Source organism: Megalobrama amblycephala, linkage group LG1 (assembly GCF_018812025.1).
Source record: "Megalobrama amblycephala isolate DHTTF-2021 linkage group LG1, ASM1881202v1, whole genome shotgun sequence".
Lineage (NCBI taxonomy): Eukaryota > Metazoa > Chordata > Actinopteri > Cypriniformes > Xenocyprididae > Megalobrama > Megalobrama amblycephala.
The window spans coordinates 57,963,466-57,971,155 of NC_063044.1; positions in this window are offsets into that span (position 1 = coordinate 57,963,466).

Genomic DNA, 7,690 nt, shown 5'->3' on the forward strand with positions numbered 1-7,690 from the left:
AAATGGTGCGATGTAGAACCCATAAAAGGTGCCATATCGCATTTTATTTCTTCAACAAAAATGATGCTAAACAGTTCTTTGGCTCATAAAGAGCCTTTAAAGGGGCTTAACAGGTTCTTTGTACGGCAGTGGTGCTATATAGCACCTTAACCACCCCAAAGAACCACTGAAGAACCATACAGGGGCTTAACAGGTTCTGTATGCAGTAGCTGTGTTAAATAGCAGTCATCCCAAAGAACCAGTGAAGAACCGCTAAAGAACCACTGAACCACTTAAAGTGGTTCCCCTATGATTACGAGCCAAAGAACCACTTTTAGTATAGAACCATTTTTTTAGAGTGTATGTATTAAAGAAATCAAAAGATTGCTCAGCAAAATCTAACACTGCACATCTGATTAGGGAGACATCTAAAACATGCAATGGGGTTGACCTACTCCAGGGCCAGGGTTGGGTGAGATGATCTACATTAGTTAAAGTACTACAAACAAAATCAACTGATTGATTTACAAAAGTGCTAAACCTGGTACCCGTAAACATGATTTTGTTTCCATACAGACTGATGAAATAGCCTGTGTGTCTTTACACCTGGAAAGTTTGTCAATTCAGCCAATCAGCCAATTCACTGATCTCAGCACGTTACCCTGAGCAATACATTTCTTCAGCTCTTATGGGCCATTTGTAAATGTGTACTGCTGTAAATGCTGGCAGTGTTAGAAAGAGAAGCATTTGCATCTTTCCACTCATTCAGTTTCCCATGGCTGTTTTAAATCCCATGATTGGTTACCCCTTTTAAAAAGACCAACTACAGCTGTGAGAGTCTATTTTGGTTGTCGCAATTCCACTCACTCACACACAATGTGTCATTACACGTCAGAAGAAGATGTGTCTGTTACGCTACTTCCATCACTGCTTTGGTAGATTAAGTCAAGCTCACACTACACAATTTTGACTGGATTTTGCTGTCGCAGACAGATTTCCAAGGTCAGCGGCAAAACCCCCGGATCGTCACCAAATCGCTGCTCGTTGCTGTCATGACGTGATCTCGAGCAGTCACAAATGCTGCGATATTTTCAACCCTGTTTGATATAACCGCCACGTGATCTTGTAGTGTGTGCAATGCAACAGTGAGCATGAGGCTCTGTAATGTCTTGCGTGAATTCATGTGAGAAATCGTTTTTTTGCTGTTGGACAATGGTTGCCGCTTGGCCAAAGATCTTGTAGTTTGTGCACCTTATCGGCATTGTGTTGTGTAGTATGAGCACTGCTAAGACAAGAAGATGACAGAAAGATGAAACCACTGGTCAAAATGGCCTTATAATATAATACTTACATCTCTTTATGCTGACAGTAGAGGGTCTGTTGAGACCCTGAAAACACCCAGATTTAGCATTAAATCTTTTTTTTCCTTCAATAATTTAGGGAGAATTCATTATTTTCAAAATGTTAAAGTGATTTATATGGATCTTCTCAAATTAAAAACATTAATAAAATGTATACAAGATTGTCACCCCTTGGTTAACACCTGCTCGTAACACTTCTAGATTTACATGGGTTGCATCCGAAAGCTTAAGCAGCTGACTTGTTTGTGCACACAAAGGTACCTCACGAAACTGATTTCAGATAGGCAGCGTAACGGTTTAATGATCTACAACAAAACAGTGTGAGCTTTGGTGATAAATAAGCAAATATTTAATTACTACAGTAGTATTTTCTCACTAGAAACGACACCAAAAGTGGAAACGTTGGCCAAAAACATACATTTACCCACAAACTGACCACCAACCACAGATTTCAGACACCATGTTTATTTTAAAGCTCATCTGCCAAAATGAAAAGCACAGGATTGAGGGATATCAAAGACAGCAAAGGATACATCTATGCTGCCTTCAAAAATCAATCAGATAGAGGTATCTCAGGAGAGAGGAAGTGAAGCTAACATTGGATTCGGACGTGATGCCTTCCTACCTTTAAATGCATCCTCTGGTTAAGGCAGCATTTTTAAGCTCTCAGACGCAGCCAAGTTTTTCCTCGACCCTCGAGTGATTTAGATGTAACCTAATTTTTAAATCAGTTATTCAATTTGCATTATTTCTTATTTGGAAATAATATTTATTAATGCTCTTTTGAACTTAAAGTGGAATGACTGGGCAGTCTTTCACAGCGAAACAAATTTATTTAACATTCAGCAGCACCCTATCCAACTGAGAAAATACTGTGTGGGGATGGTGGTGTAGATCAAAAGAAATCTATATTTGCAATTTCTCTTTTAAAAGAAGTCATAAATATAGCTGCTTATCTTCACTGAATCTTCTTTGCAGTCCATTAGTGGTGTGAGAAGATTCACAAATCAACTTTTCACTTCATTACTCAATGAGATCTTTACCAAACTGTGCATTTCACTTCAACACATTTGAAGATATAAAATCCACATTTAGTTAGTTCAGAAATTGTTGTGTAATTGTCCTAGAACAAACCACATTGCTCTTGGGACATTCTTGTCCCCCATCCATTATCCTGCTGCTCTGGGACAGTGAGAGCAAGTACGCCTTCATGCTTAATCATTACTGCTGTAGAGCAAGTAGCAAGTTCATACATGTTAATTAGCAGAGAGGTGGAAAGGTCATTACTGGTCCTCTCATCTCTCCAGATACCATACAATGTATGAACGCTAGATATCCAGACTGAGCTGGAAAAGAAAACACAAGCAGAACTTTGAGAATTAGACTAAATCAACAACTGGAGTGAGCAGAGATGTCCTCACACAGGATATACTGTAGGCTTTTGTGACATTGTCAAAATGAGAACCGACCAACAGATGTTAAATAGACCATGGGAGCAGACGTCACAGTTACGTCACTTGCAGCGGTAACAAGTGGTGGAAAATGGGCAAAATCCACAGAATAAGAGAAAAATGTTTTGTTGTGCCTTTGGATATCAGAATCGAAATGCAAAAAATATAGTCTTCATTTTTTATAGAATACCGTCATTGAAGACGCTCTTTGAAGCTAAGCGTAGACATTTATGTTGCAAGTCACAGACTGGACTGATGACACCTGCAATGATTAGTCTACTATTAAAGGTGATAGAGAGGATTTTTTCATCGACTGAGAATCCAAAGACTGTTAGTGAGTTTTTGAAATGAGCGCATGCGTAAGAACAACCCCCCTCCTTCACAGCTCATTTCAAAGGAACGCCTCCCAAAACTCGTGCATGAGTATTGGAAGACGAGTGTTTGTTTACCACCGCCATTCACTGTGTCGTGTTAGTGGATTCATTATGGCGGACTCACCGCAGGTAACTCATAATCTGCAGTTGTTACTCCTGTCTCCTGACAAAAACATCACATGCGGCGCCTGTGGAGTGTGGAAAGTTACTGGAGAGCGCAGCCACGCTCATCTCTCACAAGGAACGTCATGGCAGTGATTGACAAGCCAGAAGGCCAATCGTTTACGCGATTGGCTGATGTTTTTAAGGCCCTACCTCGTGAACAGATGATGTATATTAATATTATTACTTTCAGTGCACCTAATAAATAGTCGTTTATCAGTTAGTAAAGACAGTTTCAAGTAATATTGCAAAAATGTATAAAACAAAACATCCTCTGTAGCACCTTTAAAGCATGAATTTGGTAAACAGGTGTAGGTACATAATATTCACATATGCAGTTCACAGGGGACATACATACATAGCAGTTACAGCATGAAATAATATTTAAACCTATAACATTTTACATAGATCACTTTTAAACATAGCCTATATCAATTTTAACTCACAACTCTGACTTTTTTTCCTTGCATTTGCGTGTTTATATCTCCTAGTTCGGACTTTATAACTCGCAATTGTGAGTTTATATTTCACAATTCTAAGGGAAAAAAAGTCAGAATTGCGGGACATAAACTTGCAATTTTGAAGAAAAAGACAGAATAACGTCTTTTTTTTTGGTTAAATGGCTGAAATAATGTCTGTGGTCAACACAAGCTCAAGATCCTTTTATGTTTTATTCTATGACATAAAATATATCAGTATTAACCAGCCCATGACTTTTTAAAGCTGTCTTTAAAATGACGGTTGCTAACAAGTGGCTAAATCAGACTACAGAGACTGTCGGCGACATTAAACGTCAATCATCATGCCGAACAGGTAAGCTCAGTCTGCTTACAGCCTAGTTTTGCTTATAACGGCACTCTTACAGACTACACTAATTCAAAATTTCAGGAAAAATGTTTTTAGATAAAGAGCTTCGGAAGCTTAGTGTTGGTGACGTTGGAATTGTGCGTTTGTGGTGTAGTTCGGTTTTAGCCTACTTTTACCTTTTTGCTTCTAGTTGACTGCATTTAGGCTTTAAAATTCATTAAAAAAAGTTGTGTTCATTTTTGAAAATGATCTTGATGGACAAAACGTGTAAGTATCATAAACCTTTGTTGATCACAGAGCTTATTTTTGTGCCTATTTTTATACTGGAAAATCCTATTGGATTTTTGGCGAGGGAACCTGCACCACTCTATTTACAGAAATGTAAAGCCTACGGTGGCTTCTTCAGGGAGACTTCAAAAATGAAGAAAAAAGGTGTTTTAAACAACAATAATAGTACAAAAAAAGAGAGAGAAAACACAAAACAAAACAATGATAATCAAAATGGTGGAAAGTGCCTGAGAACCTACAGTACATCTGTGTTGTTTACTGAACATTTGTTGACTTTAAAAAAGGTTATTGTATTAATAATAAAATATTAATATTATATTATTATAAATACAGTAATGTTTTTATTACTGTATTACTAGTAGTTACTATTTTTGAAAAAAAAAAAAAAGGTTTTAATAAAAAGTTAAAATACAATTAATTGATTGCTTGCTAATTGTTCTGATAAATGGCACATGCCTTTAACCTGGAAAATGGAAACTGTTTAAACCTGGAATAAATGTCCATCCAAACGCAGAACGGAAGCTTCACAGATGTCCACAATCTGCCATGGGCAGGATAAGGTGATTTTGTTTTTGTTCTTCCAGCATAAACCAGCCTAGAAATTTCTTGATCTTTTTTTAGCTGGAAACTATGGCATATAAACTGAATTTCCACTCTGACCTGTGCGATGTCTGCCTTATGTTGTTAGATGATGATTTTCACATCCAGAAGGATGACCGCACATCTTCCACCTGATGATATTTCAGTCAAATTCCACCTTTATCATGCGTATGTTCACGTGGGACGCGACTGTGGCACCTGTGGAATACGCGTGCATGTGTTTGCGCGTCCACGGTAGTTGAAACAAGCGTTTACATGCAAGTCGCATGCTCATTTATACACACAGTCGCATGCATACACATTCAGTGGCTGGCTAGACGCGCAGAGAGAGAGAGAGAGGGGGCAATGAATGCAGCAGTTTTGAAAGAGCGTTTGGCTCGGTTCAAATAGTTGCCATGGTTTCAAGAAGTTGCCATGGAAACACAAGCTGCCAATAAAATGAATCTGAATGCAATCTTTGCAGGGAGAGATGGGATGAAGGGAGGAGAAAGGTAAAGTGAGGCTGAACGAGAGAGAAAGCGCCCCTCCGGATTGCGTCCCACAGTAAAGTGAGCAGTACGGCGGAGGTTTGGAGGGGTGGGGATGTACGTTATGCTGCTGGGAGGTAAGAGAAGAAAACAGCGCCACAGAGAAAGCAGGGGTGAGCGCTAACTATTTTAGGCCGCCAGTCGTCATAGTAACGACAGCCTCGCCATAGCATGAGGAGGTAGTGTGAGAAATGTGAGGCAGAGAGATAAACAAACAGCAACGCTCTGGGGCTCAGAAAATGTGTCCTACGTGAGTCACGCCGATGACTCTCCTCAAAATGTCATCGCGCGCGCGATGAGACCCGCAACTTCGTCTGTTCTTCGGCCTGTCGGCAGGTCTCGTTTCTCTTACCGCGTCTATTTGCATCTCTCGCTCACGGTCCCCTCAACCGTTTCTCACCCCCACGCGCTTTCTTCCGAGCATCGCGTTCCCTCTTGCTCCCTCTCTCTGAAGGACAGAGGTATTCCCACATTTCTCGGTCGCCATGGCAACGCTGCAGCAAGAAAGGAAGAGCGGCCGCGAGAGGGAGGAGGGGAGAAGGAGAGACGAGGCTGGGGATGTGTGAACAATGCTAATGCTACTTCACTGATCACCAATTGTGTATTTACTCCTCCTCCATCGCCTCCTCCGCTCTCTTTCCCTCTCTTCTCTCGCTGGTTATCTTCCTCTCCTCTCCTGTCTGCTCTCCTCGCGCGCTGAAAACTCTCTCTTAAAACAGTGCTGCCATTGTTGTCTGTATTATTGTTGGGCCATTTAGCCGACGCCGGTATCCAGGGTAACCGGGGAGATGTGACATTGGTTCCCCACGTGAATACAAATATAGACAAGTATTCATCAATATCCAAAAGAGCCATTATGGGTGTAATGGCCGAGGCATCCCTGTCAGATCGCTCAATAAATAATGCAGTTTCATTAGAATCCAAGTCCACCAGACTTCATTTGAACCCGATTGAGTTTATGCCCTAACGTTACCTATGGATGTGTGTGTGTCGCACCCAGTACCAGTGTGAGTAAATATAACCCTGTCAGTAAATCAACACTTGTACTGGATCTGGTGCCAACAGGTGTGTGCAGGGCCTAAAACAAACTTTTTGCCACTTTTTTACCGGCCATAAATATTTTTTTAACCAGCCATGAAACATAGATTAATCCTTATTAAAGGGTTAGTTCACCCAAAAATGAAAATAATGTGATTAATTACTCACCCTCATGTTGTTCCACACCCGTAAGACCTTTATTCATCTTCAGATCACAAATTAAGATATTTTTGATGAAATCCGATGGCTCAGTGAGGCCTGCATTCAAAGCAATGACATTTCCTCTCTCAAGATCCATAAAGATACTAAAAACATATTTAAATAAGTTCATGTGAGTTCAGTGGTTAAATATAAATAGTATAAAGTGACGAGAATATTTTTTGTGTGCCCAAAAAAAACAAACAACCAAAAACGACTTATTTAGTGATGGCGATTTCAAAACACTGCTTCAGAGCGTTATGAATCTTTTGAGTCGAATCATGATTCACATATCAAACCGCCAAACTGATGAAATTGGCGCTCCGATTCACTGATTCGATTCACAAATGAATCAGTGTTATGAAATTGACCATCAGATATTGTTAAAAAGTCGTTATTTTGTTTTTTTGGTGCACAAAAAGTATTCTTATCGCTCTATAATATTAATATTGAACCACTGTACTCACACGAACAGTTTTAAATATGTTTTTAGTAGCTTTATGGATCTTAAGAGAGAGGAAGTACCATCGCTGACTATGCAGGCCTCACTGAGCCATCGGATTTTATCAAAAATATCTTAATTTGTGTTCTGAAGATGAATGAAGGTCTTACGGGTGTGGAACAACATGAGGGTGAGTAATTAATGACTGAATTTTCATTTTTGGTTTAAAGTTACAAAGTTTATTCAGTCAAGAGCAATGAGTGGTTGTTTTTTGTCTTTTGTTGTTTGATTTACATTAAAAGCACAGACAGCAGCATGAATATTAGGCTGCTGTCACTTTAAGAGCTAATGCACAGACCCAATAAAGCCTACTTTTACACATGCATTTAATTTCTCAACAGTTTACTTTCAGTTAAGACATAATTATGTTTAAGAATGCTTGCCAAGATGGGAATTTTGACAT